Source organism: Lissotriton vulgaris, unplaced genomic scaffold (assembly GCF_964263255.1).
Source record: "Lissotriton vulgaris unplaced genomic scaffold, aLisVul1.2 SCAFFOLD_266, whole genome shotgun sequence".
NCBI lineage: Eukaryota > Metazoa > Chordata > Amphibia > Caudata > Salamandridae > Lissotriton > Lissotriton vulgaris.
Window position 1 is genome coordinate 343,258 of NW_028249712.1, and position 18,498 is coordinate 361,755.

The following is an 18,498-nucleotide window of genomic DNA, read 5'->3' on the forward strand; positions in this document are numbered from 1 at the left end:
GGCGCCCTAAACACAAGATTTGTGGAATGGTTAAAAGTGCATGAAAATGGCCAATTTACTCACTCTGAGGTCTAAAAAAGTGTTTCTTCACCCCAGGAAGTGAATTAAATACCATTTGGAGGCATTTAATGTTCAAGCAAAAATGGCTGATTTTTTACAAAAGAGATAACACCCCCCCATTACGTCTTGCTTCAGAAAGGTGAAAAATGGTCCGTTTTCAAATGTTTTATTTTTGAACGTCAGTTCACATTTGTAGGTGGATCATCAGTTTTAGAGCTAAAATTACCATGTTTAAAGTGATTTTCATGCTTCCAGGGGCCCGGGCAGTGAATTAAATACCATTTGGAGGCATTTAATGTTCAAGCGAAAACGGCTGATTTTTTACAAAAGTGATAACACCCCCCATTACGTCATGCTTCAGAAAGGTGAAAAATGGTCCGTTTTCAAATGTTTTATTTTTGAACGTCAGTTCACATTTGTAGGTGGATCATCAGTTTTAGAGCTAAAATTACCATGTTTAAAGTGATTTTCATGCTTCCAGGGGCCCGGGAAGTGAATTAAATACCATCTGGAGGCCTTTAATGTTCAAGCAAAAACAGCTGATTTTTGACAAAAGAGATAACACCCCCCCATTACGTCATGCTTCAGAAAGGTGAAAAATGGTCCATTTTCAAATGTTTTATTTTTGAACGTCAGTTCACATTTGTAGGTTGATCATCAGTTTTAGAGCTAAATTTAGCATGTTTAAAGTGATGTTCATGCTTCCAGGGGCCCGGGAAGTGAAATAAAAACCATTTGGAGGTATTTAATGTTCAAGCAAAAACGGCTGATTTTTGACAAAAGAGATAACACCCCCCGATTACGTCATGCTTCAGAAAGGTGAAAAATGGTCAGTTTTCAAATGTTTTATTTTTGCATGTCAGTTCACATTTGTAGGTGGATCATCAGTTTTAGAGCTAAAATTAGCATGTTTAAAGTGATTTTCATGCTTCCAGGGGCCCTAAACACAAGATTTGTGGAATGGTTAAACGTGCATGAAAATTGCCAATTTACTCACTCTGAGGTCTCAAAAAGTATTTCTTCTCCCCGGGAAGTGAATTAAATACCATTTGGAGGCATTTAATGTTCAAGCAAAAACAGCTGATTTTTGACAAAAGAGATAACACCCCCCCATTACGTCATGCTTCAGAAAGGTGAAAAATGGTCTGTTTTCAAATGTTTTATTTTTGAATGTTAGTTCACGTTTGTAGGTGGATCATTAGTTTTAGAGCTAAAATTAGCATGTTTAAAGTGATTTTCATTCTTCCAGGGGCCCGGGAAGTGAATTAAATACCATTTGGAGGCATTTAATGTTCAAGCAAAAATAGCAGATTTTTGACAAAAGAGATAACACCCCCCCAGTACGTCATGGTTCAGAAAGGTGAAAAATGGTCTGTTTTCAAATGTTTTATTTTTGAACGTCAGTTCACATTTGTAGGTTGATCATCAGTTTTAGAGCTAAAATTACCATGTTTAAAGTGATTTTCATGCTTCCAGGGGCCCGGGAAGTGAATTAAATACCATTTGGAGACATGTAATGGTCAAGCAAAAACAGCTGATTTTTGACAAAAGAGATAACACCCCCCCATTACGTCATGCTTCAGAAAGGTGAAAAATGGTCCGTTTTCAAATATTTTATTTTTGAATGTCAGTTCGCATTTGTAGGTGGATCATCAGTTTTAGAGCTAAAATTAGCATGTTTAAAGTGATTTTCATTCTTCCAGGGGCCCGGGAAGTGAATTAAATACCATTTGGAGGCATTTAATGTTCAAGCAAAAACAGCTGATTTTTGACAAAAGAGATAACACCCCCCCATTACGTCATGCTTCAGAAAGGTGAAAAATGGTCCGTTTTCAAATGTTTTATTTTTGAACGTCAGTTCACATTTGTAGGTGGATCATCATTTTTAGAGCTAAAATTACCATGTTTAAAGTGATTTTCATGCTTCCAGGGGCCCGGGCAGTGAATTAAATACCATTTAGAGGCATTTAATATTCAAGCAAAAACGGCAGATTTTTGACAAAAGAGATAACACCCCCCATTTTGTCTTGCTTCAGAAAGGTGAAAAATTTTACGTTTTCAAATGTTTTATTTTTGAACGTCAGTTCACATTTGTAGGTGGATCATCAGTTTTAGAGCTAAAATTACCATGTTTAAAGTGATTTTCATGCTTCCAGGGGCCCGGGAAGTGAATTAAATACCATTTGGAGGCATTTAATGTTCAAGCAAAAACGGCTGATTTTTGACAAAAGAGATAACACCCCCATTACGTCTTGCTTCAGAAAGGTGAAAAATGGTCCGTTTTCAAAGGTTTTATTTTTGAACGTCAGTTCACATTTGTAGGTGGATCATCAGTTTTAGAGCTAAAATTAGCATGTTTAAAGTGATTTTCATGCTTCCAGGGGCCCTAAACACAAGATTTGTGGAATGGTAAAAAGTGCATGAAAAGGGCCAATTTACTCACTCTGAGGTTTCAAAAAGTGTTTCTTCACCCCTGGAAGTGAATTAAATACCATTTGGAGGCATTTAATGTTCAAGCAAAAACGGCTGATTTTTGACAAAAGAGATAACAACCCCCCATTACGTCTTGCTTCAGAAAGGTGAAAAATGGTCCGTTTTCAAATGTTTTATTTTTGAACGTCAGTTCACATTTGTAGGTGGATCATCAGTTTTAGAGCTGAAATTACCATGTTTAAAGTGATTTTCATGCTTCCAGGGGCCCGGGAAGTGAATTAAATACCATTTGGAGACATGTAATGGTCAAGCAAAAACAGCTGATTTTTGGCAAGAGATAACACCCCCCCATTACGTCATGCTTCAGAAAGGTGAAAAATGGTCCGTTTTCAAATATTTTATTTTTGAACGTCAGTTCGCATTTGTAGGTGGATCATCAGTTTTAGAGCTAAAATTACCATGTTTAAAGTGATTTTCATGCTTCCAGGGGCCCGGGAAGTGAATTAAATACCATTTGGAGGCATTTAATGTTCAAGCAAAAACGGCAGATTTATGACAAAAGAGATAACACCCCCCATTACGTCATGCTTCAGAAAGGTGAAAAATGGTCCGTTTTCAAATGTTTTATTTTTGAATGTCAGTTCACATTTGTAGGTTGATCATTAGTTTTAGAGCTAAATTTAGCATGTTTAAAGTGATTTTCATGCTTCCAGGGGCCCGGGAAGTGAATTAAATACCATTTGGAGGCATTCAATGTTCAAGCAAAAATGGCTGATTTTTTACAAAAGAGATAACACCCCCCCATTACGTCTTGCTTCAGAAAGGTGAAAAATGGTCTGTTTTCAAATGTTTTATTTTTGAACGTCAGTTCACATTTGTAGGTGGATCATCATTTTTAGAGCTAAAATTACCATGTTTAAAGTGATTTTCATGCTTCCAGGGGCCCGGGCAGTGAATTAAATACCATTTAGAGGCATTTAATGTTCAAGCAAAAACGGCTGATTTTTGACAAAAGAGATAACACCCCCCCATTACGTCATGCTTCAGAAAGGTGAAAAATGGTCCGTTTTCAAATGTTTTATTTTTGAACGTCAGTTCACATTTGTAGGTGGATCATCAGTTTTAGAGCTAAAATTAGCATGTTTAAAGTGATTTTCATGCTTCCAGGGGCCCTAAACACAAGATTTGTGGAATGGTTAAAAGTGCATGAAAAGGGCCAATGTACTCACTCTGAGGTTTCAAAAAGTGTTTCTTCACCCCTGGAAGTGAATTAAATACTATTTGGAGGCATTTAATGTTCAAGCAAAAATGGCAGATTTTTGACAAAAGAGATAACAACCCCCCATTACGTCTTGCTTCAGAAAGGTGAAAAACGGTCCGTTTTCAAATGTTTTATTTTTGAACGTCAGTTCACATTTGTAGGTGGATCATCAGTTTTAGAGCTGAAATTACCATGTTTAAAGTGATTGTCATGCTTCCAGGGGCCCGGGAAGTGAATTAAATACCATTTGGAGGCATTTAATGTTCAAGCAAAAACGGCTGATTTTTGACAAAAGAGATAACACCCCCCCATTACGTCATGCTTCAGAAAGGTGAAAAATGGTCCGTTTTTAAATGTTTTATTTTTGAACGTCAGTTCACATTTGTAGGTTGATCATCAGTTTTAGAGCTAAAATTAGCATGTTTAAAGTGATTTTCATGCTTCCAGGGGCCCTAAACACAAGATTTGTGGAATGGTAAAAAGTGCATGAAAAGGGCCAATTTACTCACTCTGAGGTTTCAAAAAGTGTTTCTTCACCCCTGGAAGTGAATTAAATACCATTTGGAGGCATTTAATGTTCAAGCAAAAACGGCTGATTTTTGACAAAAGAGATAACAACCCCCCATTACGTCTTGCTTCAGAAAGGTGAAAAATGGTCCGTTTTCAAATGTTTTATTTTTGAACGTCAGTTCACATTTGTAGGTGGATCATCAGTTTTAGAGCTGAAATTACCATGTTTAAAGTGATTTTCATGCTTCCAGGGGCCCGGGAAGTGAATTAAATACCATTTGGAGACATGTAATGGTCAAGCAAAAACAGCTGATTTTTGGCAAAAGAGATAACACCCCCCCATTACGTCATGCTTCAGAAAGGTGAAAAATGGTCCGTTTTCAAATATTTTATTTTTGAACGTCAGTTCGCATTTGTAGGTGGATCATCAGTTTTAGAGCTAAAATTACCATGTTTAAAGTGATTTTCATGCTTCCAGGGGCCCGGGAAGTGAATTAAATACCATTTGGAGGCATTTAATGTTCAAGCAAATACGGCTGATTTATGACAAAAGAGATAACACCCCCCATTACGTCATGCTTCAGAAAGGTGAAAAATGGTCCGTTTTCAAATGTTTTATTTTTGAATGTCAGTTCACATTTGTAGGTTGATCATTAGTTTTAGAGCTAAATTTAGCATGTTTAAAGTGATTTTCATGCTTCCAGGGGCCCGGGAAGTGAATTAAATACCATTTGGAGGCATTTAATGTTCAAGCAAAAATGGCTGATTTTTTACAAAAGAGATAACACCCCCCCATTACGTCATGCTTCAGAAAGGTGAAAAATGGTCCATTTTCAAATGTTTTATTTTTGAATGTCAGTTCACGTTTGTAGGTGGATTATCAGTTTTAGAGCTAAAATTAGCATGTTTAAAGTGATTTTCATGCTTCCAGGCGCCCTAAACACAAGATTTGTGGAATGGTTAAAAGTGCATGAAAATGGCCAATTTACTCACTCTGAGGTCTAAAAAAGTGTTTCTTCACCCCGGGAAGTGAATTAAATACCATTTGGAGGCATTCAATGTTCAAGCAAAAATGGCTGATTTTTTACAAAAGAGATAACACCCCCCCATTACGTCTTGCTTCAGAAAGGTGAAAAATGGTCCGTTTTCAAATGTTTTATTTTTGAACGTCAGTTCACATTTGTAGGTGGATCATCATTTTTAGAGCTAAAATTACCATGTTTAAAGTGATTTTCATGCTTCCAGGGGCCCGGGCAGTGAATTAAATACCATTTAGAGGCATTTAATGTTCAAGCAAAAACGGCTGATTTTTGACAAAAGAGATAACACCCCCCCATTACGTCATGCTTCAGAAAGGTGAAAAATGGTCCGTTTTCAAATGTTTTATTTTTGAACGTCAGTTCACATTTGTAGGTGGATCATCAGTTTTAGAGCTAAAATTAGCATGTTTAAAGTGATTTTCATGCTTCCAGGGGCCCTAAACACAAGATTTGTGGAATGGTTAAAAGTGCATGAAAAGGGCCAATTTACTCACTCTGAGGTTTCAAAAAGTGTTTCTTCACCCCTGGAAGTGAATTAAATACTATTTGGAGGCATTTAATGTTCAAGCAAAAATGGCAGATTTTTGACAAAAGAGATAACAACCCCCCATTACGTCTTGCTTCAGAAAGGTGAAAAACGGTCCGTTTTCAAATGTGTTATTTTTGAACGTCAGTTCACATTTGTAGGTGGATCATCAGTTTTAGAGCTGAAATTACCATGTTTAAAGTGATTTTCATGCTTCCAGGGGACCGGGAAGTGAATTAAATACCATTTGGAGGCATTTAATATTCAAGCAAAAACGGCTGATTTTTGACAAAAGAGATAACACCCCCCCATTACGTCATGCTTCAGAAAGGTGAAAAATGGTCCGTTTTCAAATGTTTTATTTTTGAACGTCAGTTCACATTTGTAGGTTGATCATCAGTTTTAGAGCTAAAATGAGCATGTTTAAAGTGATTTTCATGCTTCCAGGGGCCCGGGAAGTGAATTAAATACCATTTGGAGATATGTAATGGTCAAGCAAAAACAGCTGATTTTTGACAAAAGAGATAACACCCCCCCATTACGTCATGCTTCAGAAAGGTGAAAAATGGTCCTGTTTCAAATATTTTATTTTTGAACGTCAGTTCGCATTTGTAGGTGGATCATCAGTTTTAGAGCTAAAATTACCATGTTTAAAGTGATTTTCATGCTTCCAGGGGCCCGGGAAGTGAATTAAATACCATTTGGAGGCATTTAATGTTCAAGCGAAAACTGCTGATTTTTTACAAAAGTGATAACACCCCCCCATTACGTCATGCTTCAGAAAGGTGAAAAATGGTCCGTTTTCAAATGTTTTATTTTTGAACGTCAGTTCACATTTGTAGGTGGATCATCAGTTTTAGAGCTAAAATTACCATGTTTAAAGTGATTTTCATGCTTCCAGGGGCCCGGGAAGTGAATTAAATACCATTTGGAGGCCTTTAATGTTCAAGCAAAAACAGCTGATTTTTGACAAAAGAGATAACACCCCCCCATTACGTCATGCTTCAGAAAGGTGAAAAATGGTCCGTTTTCAAATGTTTTATTTTTGAACGTCAGTTCACATTTGTAGGTTGATCATCAGTTTTAGAGCTAAATTTAGCATGTTTAAAGTGATGTTCATGCTTCCAGGGGCCCGGGAAGTGAAATAAAAACCATTTGGAGGTATTTAATGTTCAAGCAAAAACGGCTGATTTTTGACAAAAGAGATAACACCCCCCGATTACGACATGCTTCAGAAAGGTGAAAAATGGTCAGTTTTCAAATGTTTTATTTTTGCATGTCAGTTCACATTTGTAGGTGGATCATCAGTTTTAGAGCTAAAATTAGCATGTTTAAAGTGATTTTCATGCTTCCAGGGGCCCTAAACACAAGATTTGTGGAATGGTTAAAAGTGCATGAAAATGGCCAATTTACTCACTCTGAGGTCTCAAAAAGTATTTCTTCTCCCCGGGAAGTGAATTAAATACCATTTGGAGGCATTTAATGTTCAAGCAAAAACAGCTGATTTTTGACAAAAGAGATAACACCCCCCCCATTACGTCATGCTTCAGAAAGGTGAAAAATGGTCTGTTTTCAAATGTTTTATTTTTGAATGTCAGTTCACGTTTGTAGGTGGATCATTAGTTTTAGAGCTAAAATTAGCATGTTTAAAGTGATTTTCATTCTTCCAGGGGCCCAGGAAGTGAATTAAATACCATTTGGAGGCATTTAATGTTCAAGCAAAAACAGCAGATTTTTGACAAAAGAGATAACACCCCCCCAGTACGTCATGGTTCAGAAAGGTGAAAAATGGTCTGTTTTCAAATGTTTTATTTTTGAACGTCAGTTCACATTTGTAGGTTGATCATCAGTTTTAGAGCTAAAATTACCATGTTTAAAGTGATTTTCATGCTTCCAGGGGCCCGGGAAGTGAATTAAATACCATTTGGAGACATGTAATGGTCAAGCAAAAACAGCTGATTTTTGACAAAAGAGATAACACCCCCCCATTACGTCATGCTTCAGAAAGGTGAAAAATGGTCCGTTTTCAAATATTTTATTTTTGAATGTCAGTTCGCATTTGTAGGTGGATCATCAGTTTTAGAGCTAAAATTACCATGTTTAAAGTGATTTTCATGCTTCCAGGGGCCCTAAACACAAGATTTGTGGAATGGTTAAAAGTGCATGAAAATGGCCAATTTACTCACTCTGAGGTCTAAAAAAGTGTTTCTTCACCCCGGGAAGTGAATTAAATACCATTTGGAGGCATTTAATGTTCAAGCAAAAATGGCTGATTTTTTACAAAAGAGATAACACCCCCCATTACGTCTTGCTTCAGAAAGGTGAAAAATGGTCCGTTTTCAAATGTTTTATTTTTGAACGTCAGTTCACATTTGTAGGTGGATCATCATTTTTAGAGCTAAAATTACCATGTTTAAAGTGATTTTCATGCTTCCAGGGGCCCGGGCAGTGAATTAAATACCATTTAGAGGCATTTAATGTTCAAGCAAAAACGGCTGATTTTTGACAAAAGAGAAAACACCCCCCATTTTGTCTTGCTTCAGAAAGGTGAAAAATTTTACGTTTTCAAATGTTTTATTTTTGAACGTCAGTTCACATTTGTAGGTGGATCATCAGTTTTAGAGCTAAAATTAGCATGTTTAAAGTGATTTTCATGCTTCCAGGGCCCCTAAACACAAGATTTGTGGAATGGTAAAAAGTGCATGAAAAGGGCCAATTTACTCACTCTGAGGTTTCAAAAAGAGTTTCTTCACCCCTGGAAGTGAATTAAATACCATTTGGAGGCATTTAATGTTCAAGCAAAAACGGCTGATTTTTGACAAAAGAGATAACAACCCCCCATTACGTCTTGCTTCAGAAAGGTGAAAAATGGTCCGTTTTCAAATGTTTTATTTTTGAACGTCAGTTCACATTTGTAGGTGGATCATCAGTTTTAGAGCTGAAATTACCATGTTTAAAGTGATTTTCATGCTTCCAGGGGCCCGGGAAGTGAATTAAATACCATTTGGAGGCATTTAATGTTCAAGCAAATACGGCTGATTTATGACAAAAGAGATAACACCCCCCATTACGTCATGCTTCAGAAAGGTGAAAAATGGTCCGTTTTCAAATGTTTTATTTTTGAATGTCAGTTCACATTTGTAGGTTGATCATCAGTTTTAGAGCTAAAATGAGCATGTTTAAAGTGATTTTCATGCTTCCAGGGGCCCGGGAAGTGAATTAAATACCATTTGGAGACATGTAATGGTCAAGCAAAAACAGCTGATTTTTGACAAAAGAGATAACACCCCCCCATTACGTCATGCTTCAGAAAGGTGAAAAATGGTCCGTTTTCAAATATTTTATTTTTGAACGTCAGTTCGCATTTGTAGGTGGATCATCAGTTTTAGAGCTAAAATTACCATGTTTAAAGTGATTTTCATGCTTCCAGGGGCCCGGGAAGTGAATTAAATACCATTTGGAGGCATTTAATGTTCAAGCAAATACGGCTGGTTTATGACAAAAGAGATAACACCCCCCATTACGTCATGCTTCAGAAAGGTGAAAAATGGTCCGTTTTCAAATGTTTTATTTTTGAATGTCAGTTCACATTTGTAGGTTGATCATTAGTTTTAGAGCTAAATTTAGCATGTTTAAAGTGATTTTCATTCTTCCAGGGGCCCGGGAAGTGAATTAAATACCATTTGGAGGCATTTAATGTTCAAGCAAAAACGGCTGATTTTTTACAAAAGAGATAACACCCCCCCATTACGTCATGCTTCAGAAAGGTGAAAAATGGTCCATTTTCAAATGTTTTATTTTTGAATGTCAGTTCACGTTTGTAGGTGGATTATCAGTTTTAGAGCTAAAATTAGCATGTTTAAAGTGATTTTCATGCTTCCAGGCGCCCTAAACACAAGATTTGTGGAATGGTTAAAAGTGCATGAAAATGGCCAATTTACTCACTCTGAGGTCTAAAAAAGTGTTTCTTCACCCCGGGAAGTGAATTAAATACCATTTGGAGGCATTTAATGTTCAAGCAAAAATGGCTGATTTTTTACAAAAGAGATAACACCCCCCATTACGTCTTGCTTCAGAAAGGTGAAAAATGGTCCGTTTTCAAATGTTTTATTTTTGAACGTCAGTTCACATTTGTAGGTGGATCATCATTTTTAGAGCTAAAATTACCATGTTTAAAGTGATTTTCATGCTTCCAGGGGCCCGGGCAGTAAATTAAATACCATTTAGAGGCATTTAATGTTCAAGCAAAAACTGCTGATTTTTGACAAAAGAGATAACACCCCCCCATTACGTCATGCTTCAGAAAGGTGAAAAATGGTCCGTTTTCAAATGTTTTATTTTTGAATGTCAGTTCACATTTGTAGGTGGATCATCAGTTTTAGAGCTAAAATTAGCATGTTTAAAGTGATTTTCATGCTTCCAGGGGCCCTAAACACAAGATTTGTGGAATTGTTAAAAGTGCATGAAAAGGGCCAATTTACTCACTCTGAGGTTTCAAAAAGTGTTTCTTCACCCCTGGAAGTGAATTAAATACTATTTGGAGGCATTTAATGTTCAAGCAAAAACTGCAGATTTTTGACAAAAGAGATAACAACCCCCCATTACGTCTTGCTTCAGAAAGGTGAAAAACGGTCCGTTTTCAAATGTTTTATTTTTGAACGTCAGTTCACATTTGTAGGTGGATCATCAGTTTTAGAGCTGAAATTACCATGTTTAAAGTGATTTTCATGCTTCCAGGGGCCCGGGAAGTGAATTAAATACCATTTGGAGGCATTTAATGTTCAAGCAAAAACGGCTGATTTTTGACAAAAGAGATAACACCCCCCCATTATGTCATGCTTCAGAAAGGTGAAAAATGGTCCGTTTTCAAATGTTTTATTTTTGAACGTCAGTTCACATTTGTAGGTTGATCATCAGTTTTAGAGCTAAAATGAGTATGTTTAAAGTAATTTTCATGCTTCCAGGGGCCCGGGAAGTGAATTAAATACCATTTGGAAACATGTAATGGTCAAGCAAAAACAGCTGATTTTTGACAAAAGAGATAACACCCCCCCATTACGTCATGCTTCAGAAAGGTGAAAAATGGTCCCGTTTCAAATATTTTATTTTTGAACGTCAGTTCGCATTTGTAGGTGGATCATCAGTTTTAGAGCTAAAATTACCATGTTTAAAGTGATTTTCATGCTTCCAGGGGCCCGGGAAGTGAATTAAATACCATTTGGAGGCATTTAATGTTCAAGCAAATACGGCTGATTTATGACAAAAGAGATAACACCCCCCATTACGTCTTGCTTCAGAAAGGTGAAAATGGTCCGTTTTCAAATGTTTTATTTTTGAACGTCAGTTCACATTTGTAGGTGGATCATCAGTTTTAGAGCTAAAATTACCATGTTTAAAGTGATTTTCATGCTTCCAGGGGCCCGGGAAGTGAATTAAATACCATTTGGAGGCATTTAATGTTCAAGCGAAAACGGCTGACTTTTTTACAAAAGTGATAACACCCCCCCATTACGTCATGCTTCAGAAAGGTGAAAAATGGTCCGTTTTCAAATGTTTTATTTTTGAACGTCAGTTCACATTTGTAGGTGGATCATCAGTTTTAGAGCTAAAATTACCATGTTTAAAGTGATTTTCATGCTTCGAGGGGCCCGGGAAGTGAATTAAATACCATTTGGAGGCCTTTAATGTTCAAGCAAAAACAGCTGATTTTGACAAAAGAGATAACACCCCCCCATTACGTCATGCTTCAGAAAGGTGAAAAATGGTCCGTTTTCAAATGTTTTATTTTTGAACGTCAGTTCACTTTTGTAGGTTGATCATCAGTTTTAGAGCTAAATTTAGCATGTTTAAAGTGATGTTCATGCTTCCAGGGGCCCGGGAAGTGAAATAAAAACCATTTGGAGGTATTTAATGTTCAAGCAAAAACGGCTGATTTTTGACAAAAGAGATAACACCCCCCGATTACGTCATGCTTCAGAAAGGTGAAAATGGTCAGTTTTCAAATGTTTTTTTTTTGCATGTCAGTTCACATTTGTAGGTGGATCATCAGTTTTAGAGATAAAATTAGCATGTTTAAAGTGATTTTCATGCTTCCAGGGGCCCTAAACACAAGATTTGTGGAATGGTTAAAAGTGCATGAAAATGGCCAATTTACTCACTCTGAGGTCTCAAAAAGTATTTCTTCTCCCCGGGAAGTGAATTAAATACCATTTGGAGGCATTTAATGTTCAAGCAAAAACAGCTGATTTTTGACAAAAGAGATAACACCCCCCAATTACGTCATGCTTCAGAAAGGTGAAAAATGGTCTGTTTTCAAATGTTTTATTTTTGAATGTCAGTTCACGTTTGTAGGTGGATCATTAGTTTTAGAGCTAAAATTAGCATGTTTAAAGTGATTTTCATTCTTCCAGGGGCCCGGGAAGTGAATTAAATACCATTTGGAGGCATTTAATGTTCAAGCAAAAACAGCATATTTTTGACAAAAGAGATAACACCCCCCCAGTACGTCATGGTTCAGAAAGGTGAAAAATGGTCTGTTTTCAAATATTTTATTTTTGAATGTCAGTTCGCATTTGTAGGTGGATCATCAGTTTTAGAGCTAAAATTACCATGTTTAAAGTGATTTTCATGCTTCCAGGGGCCCTAAACACAAGATTTGTGGAATGGTTAAAAGTGCATGAAAATGGCCAATTTACTCACTCTGAGGTCTAAAAAAGTGTTTCTTCACCCCAGGAAGTAAATTAAATACCATTTGGAGGCATTTAATGTTCAAGCAAAAATGGCTGATTTTTTACAAAAGAGATAACACCCCCCATTACGTCTTGCTTCAGAAAGGTGAAAAATGGTCCGTTTTCAAATGTTTTATTTTTGAACGTCAGTTCACATTTGTAGGTGGATCATCATTTTTAGAGCTAAAATTACCATGTTTAAAGTGATTTTCATGCTTCCAGGGGCCCGGGCAGTGAATTAAATACCATTTAGAGGCATTTAATGTTCAAGCAAAAACGGCTGATTTTTGACAAAAGAGATAACACCCCCCATTTTGTCTTGCTTCAGAAAGGTGAAAAATGTTACGTTTTCAAATGTTTTATTTTTGAACGTCAGTTCACATTTGTAGGTGGATCATCAGTTTTAGAGCTAAAATTACCATGTTTAAAGTGATTTTCATGCTTCCAGGGGCCCGGGAAGTGAATTAAATACCATTTGGAGGCATTTAATGTTCAAGCAAAAACGGCAGATTTTTGACAAAAGAGATAACACCCCCATTACGTCTTGCTTCAGAAAGGTGAAAAATGGTCCGTTTTCAAATGTTTTATTTTTGAACGTCAGTTCACATTTGTAGGTGGATCATCAGTTTTAGAGCTAAAATTAGCATGTTTAAAGTGATTTTCATGCTTCCAGGGGCCCTAAACACAAGATTTGTGGAATGGTAAAAAGTGCATGAAAAGGGCCAATTTACTCACTCTGAGGTTTCAAAAAGTGTTTCTTCACCCCTGGAAGTGAATTAAATACCATTTGGAGGCATTTAATGTTCAAGCAAAAACGGCTGATTTTTGACAAAAGAGATAACAACCCCCCATTACGTCTTGCTTCAGAAAGGTGAAAAATGGTCCGTTTTCAAATGTTTTATTTTTGAACGTCAGTTCACATTTGTAGGTGGATCATCAGTTTTAGAGCTGAAATTACCATGTTTAAAGTGATTTTCATGCTTCCAGGGGCCCGGGAAGCGAATTAAATACCATTTGGAGGCATTTAATGTTCAAGCAAAAACGGCTGATTTTTGACAAAAGAGATAACACCCCCCCATTATGTCATGCTTCAGAAAGGTGAAAAATGGTCCGTTTCAAATGTTTTTTTTTTGAACGTCAGTTCACATTTGTAGGTTGATCATCAGTTTTAGAGCTAAAATGAGCATGTTTAAAGTGATTTTCATGCTTCCAGGGGCCCGGGAAGTGAATTAAATACCATTTGGAGGCATTTAATGTTCAAGCAAATACGGCTGATTTATGACAAAAGAGATAACACCCCCCATTACGTCAGGCTTCAGAAAGGTGAAAAATGGTCCGTTTTCAAATGTTTTATTTTTGAATGTCAGTTCACGTTTGTAGGTGGATTATCAGTTTTAGAGCTAAAATTAGCATGTTTAAAGTGATTTTCATGCTTCCAGGCGCCCTAAACACAAGATTTGTGGAATGGTTAAAAGTGCATGAAAATGGCCAATTTACTCACTCTGAGGTCTAAAAAAGTGTTTCTTCACCCCTGGAAGTGAATTAAATACCATTTGGAGGCATTTAATGTTCAAGCAAAAATGGCTGATTTTTTACAAAAGAGATAACACCCCCCCATTACGTCTTGCTTCAGAAAGGTGAAAAACTGGTCCGTTTTCAAATGTTTTATTTTTGAACGCCAGTTCACATTTGTAGGTGGATCATCATTTTTAGAGCTAAAATTACCATGTTTAAAGTGATTTTCATGCTTCCAGGGGCCCGGGAAGTGAATTAAATACCATTTGGAGGCATTTAATGTTCAAGCAAAAACGGCTGATTTTTGACAAAAGAGATAACACCCCCCCATTACGTCATGCTTCAGAAAGGTGAAAAATGGTCCGTTTTCAAATGTTTTATTTTTGAACGTCAGTTCACATTTGTAGGTGGATCATCAGTTTTAGAGCTAAAATTAGCATGTTTAAAGTGATTTTCATGCTTCCAGGGGCCCTAAACACAAGATTTGTGGAATGGTAAAAAGTGCATGAAAAGGGCCAATTTACTCACTCTGAGGTTTCAAAAAGTGTTTCTTCACCCCTGGAAGTGAATTAAATACCATTTGGAGGCATTTAATGTTCAAGCAAAAACGGCTGATTTTTGACAAAAGAGATAACAACCCCCCATTACGTCTTGCTTCAGAAAGGTGAAAAATGGTCCGTTTTCAAATGTTTTATTTTTGAACGTCAGTTCACATTTGTAGGTGGATCATCAGTTTTAGAGCTGAAATTACCATGTTTAAAGTGATTTTCATGCTTCCAGGGGCCCGGGAAGTGAATTAAATACCATTTGGAGGCATTTAATGTTCAAGCAAAAACGGCTGATTTTTGACAAAAGAGATAACACCCCCCCATTACGTCATGCTTCAGAAAGGTGAAAAATGGTCCGTTTTCAAATATTTTATTTTTGAACGTCAGTTCGCATTTGTAGGTGGATCATCAGTTTTAGAGCTAAAATTACCATGTTTAAAGTGATTTTCATGCTTCCAGGGGCCCGGGAAGTGAATTAAATACCATTTGGAGGCATTTAATGTTCAAGCAAATACGGCTGATTTATGACAAAAGAGATAACACCCCCCATTACGTCATGCTTCAGAAAGGTGAAAAATGGTCCGTTTTCAAATGTTTTATTTTTGAATGTCAGTTCACATTTTTAGGTTGATCATTAGTTTTAGAGCTAAATTTAGCATGTTTAAAGTGATTTTCATGCTTCCAGGGGCCCGGGCAGTGAATTAAATACCATTTAGAGGCATTTAATGTTCAAGCAAAAACGGCTGATTTTTGACAAAAGAGATAACACCCCCCCATTACGTCATGCTTCAGAAAGGTGAAAAATTGTCCGTTTTCAAATGTTTTATTTTTGAACGTCAGTTCACATTTGTAGGTGGATCATCAGTTTTAGAGCTAAAATTAGCATGTTTAAAGTGATTTTCATGCTTCCAGGGGCCCTAAACACAAGATTTGTGGAATGGTTAAAAGTGCATGAAAAGGGCCAATTTACTCACTCTGAGGATTCAAAAAGTGTTTCTTCACCCCTGGAAGTGAATTAAATACTATTTGGAGGCATTTAATGTTCAAGCAAAAACGGCAGATTTTTGACAAAAGAGATAACAACCCCCCATTACGTCTTACTTCAGAAAGGTGAAAAACGGTCCGTTTTCAAATGTTTTATTTTTGAACGTCAGTTCACATTTGTAGGTGGATCATCAGTTTTAGAGCTGAAATTACCATGTTTAAAGTGATTTTCATGCTTCCAGGGGCCCGGGAAGTGAATTAAATACCATTTGGAGGCATTTAATGTTCAAGCAAAAACGGCTGATTTTTGACAAAAGAGATAACACCCCCCCATTACGTCATGCTTCAGAAAAGTGAAAAATGGTCCGTTTTCAAATGTTTTATTTTTGAACGTCAGTTCACATTTGTAGGTTGATCATCAGTTTTAGAGCTAAATTGAGCATGTTTAAAGTGATTTTCATGCTTCCAGGGGCCCGGGAAGTGAATTAAATACCATTTGGAGACATGTAATGGTCAAGCAAAAACAGCTGATTTTTGACAAAAGAGATAACACCCCCCCAAAACCTCATGCTTCAGAAAGGTGAAAAATGGTCCCGTTTCAAATATTTTATTTTTGAACGTCAGTTCGCATTTGTAGGTGGATCATCAGTTTTAGAGCTAAAATTACCATGTTTAAAGTGATTTTCATGCTTCCAGGGGCCCGGGAAGTGAATTAAATACCATTTGGAGGCTTTTAATGTTCAAGCAAATACGGCTGATTTATGACAAAAGAGATAACACCCCCCATTACGTCATGCTTCAGAAAGGTGAAAAATGGTCCGTTTTCAAATGTTTTATTTTTGAACGTCAGTTCACATTTGTAGGTTGATCATCAGTTTTAGAGCTAAATTTAGCATGTTTAATGTGATTTTCATGCTTCCAGGGGCCCGGGAAGTGAATTAAATACCATTTGGAGGCATTTAATGTTCAAGCAAAAACGGCAGATTTTTTACAAAAGAGATAACACCCCCCATTACGTCATGCTTCAGAAAGGTGAAAAATGGTCCATTTTCAACTGTTTTATTTTTGAATGTCAGTTCACGTTTGTAGGTGGATTATCAGTTTTAGAGCTAAAATTAGCATGTTTAAAGTGATTTTCATGCTTCCAGGCGCCCTAAACACAAGATTTGTGGAATGGTTAAAAGTGCATGAAAATGGCCAATTTACTCACTCTGAGGTCTAAAAAAGTGTTTCTTCACCCCGGGAAGTGAATTAAATACCATTTGGAGGCATTTAATGTTCAAGCAAAAACAGCTTATTTTTGACAAAAGAGATAACACCCCCCCATTACGTCATGCTTCAGAAAGGTGAAAAATGGTCCGTTTTGAAATGTTTTATTTTTGAATGTCAGTTCACGTTTGTAGGTGGATTATCAGTTTTCGAGCTAAAATTAGCATGTTTAAAGTGATTTTCATGCTTCAAGGGGCCCGGGAAGTGAATTAAATACCATTTGGAGGCATTTAATGTTCAAGCAAAAACAGCTGATTTTTGTCAAAAGAGATAACACCCCCCCATTACGTCATGCTTCAGAAAGGTGAAAAATGGTCCGTTTTCAAAAGTTTTATTTTTGAACGTCAGTTCACATTTGTAGGTTGATCATCAGTTTTAGAGCTAAATTTAGCATGTTTAAAGTGATTTTCATGCTTCCAGGGGCCCGGGAAGTGAATTAAAAACGATTTGGAGGTATTTAATGTTCAAGCAAAAACGGCTGATTTTTGACAAAAGAGATAACACCCCCCCATTACGTTATGCTTCAGAAAGGTGAAAAATGGTCCGTTTTCAAATGTTTTATTTTTGAATGTCAGTTCACATTTGTAGGTGGATCATCAGTTTTAGAGCTAAAATTAGCATGTTTAAAGTGATTTTCATGCTTCCAGGGGCCCTAAACACAAGATTTGTGGAATGGTTAAAAGTGCATGAAAATGGCCAATTTACTCACTCTGAGGTCTCAAAAAGTATTTCTTCACCCCTGGAAGTGAATTAAATACCATTTGGAGGCATTTAATGTTCAAGCAAAAACAGCAGATTTCTGACAAAAGAGATAACACACCCCCATTACGTCATGCTTCAGAAAGGTGAAAAATGGTCCGCTTTCAAATGTTTTATTTTTGAACGTCAGTTCACATTTTTAGGTGGATCATCAGTTTTAGAGCTAAAATGAGCATGTTTAAAGTGATTTTCATGCTTCCAGGGGCCCGGGAAGTGAATTAAATACCATTTGGAGACATGTAATGGTCAAGCAAAAACAGCTGATTTTTGACAAAAGAGATAACACCCCCCCATTACGTCATGCTTCAGAAAGGTGAAAAATTGTCCGTTTTCAAATGTTTTATTTTTGAACGTCAGTTCAAATTTGTAGGTTGATCATCAGTTTTAGAGCTAAATTTAGCATGTTTAAAGTGATTTTCATGCTTCCAGGGGCCCGGGAAGTGAATTAAATACCATTTGGAGGCATTTAATGTTCAAGCAAAAACGGCTGATTTTTTACAAAAGAGATAACACCCCCCCCATTACGTCATGCTTCAGAAAGGTGAAAAATGGTCCATTTTCAAATGTTTTATTTTTGAATGTCAGTTCACGTTTGTAGGTGGATTATCAGTTTTAGAGCTAAAATTAGCATGTTTAAAGTGATTTTCATGCTTCCAGGGGCCCTAAACACAAGATTTGTGAAATGGTTAAAAGTGCATGAAAATGGCCAAATTACTCACTCTGAGGTCTAAAAAAGTGTTTCTTCACCCCGGGAAGTGAATTAAATACCATTTGGAGGCATTTAATGTTCAAGCAAAAATGGCTGATTTTTTACAAAAGAGATAACACACCCCCATTACGTCTTGCTTCAGAAAGGTGAAAAATG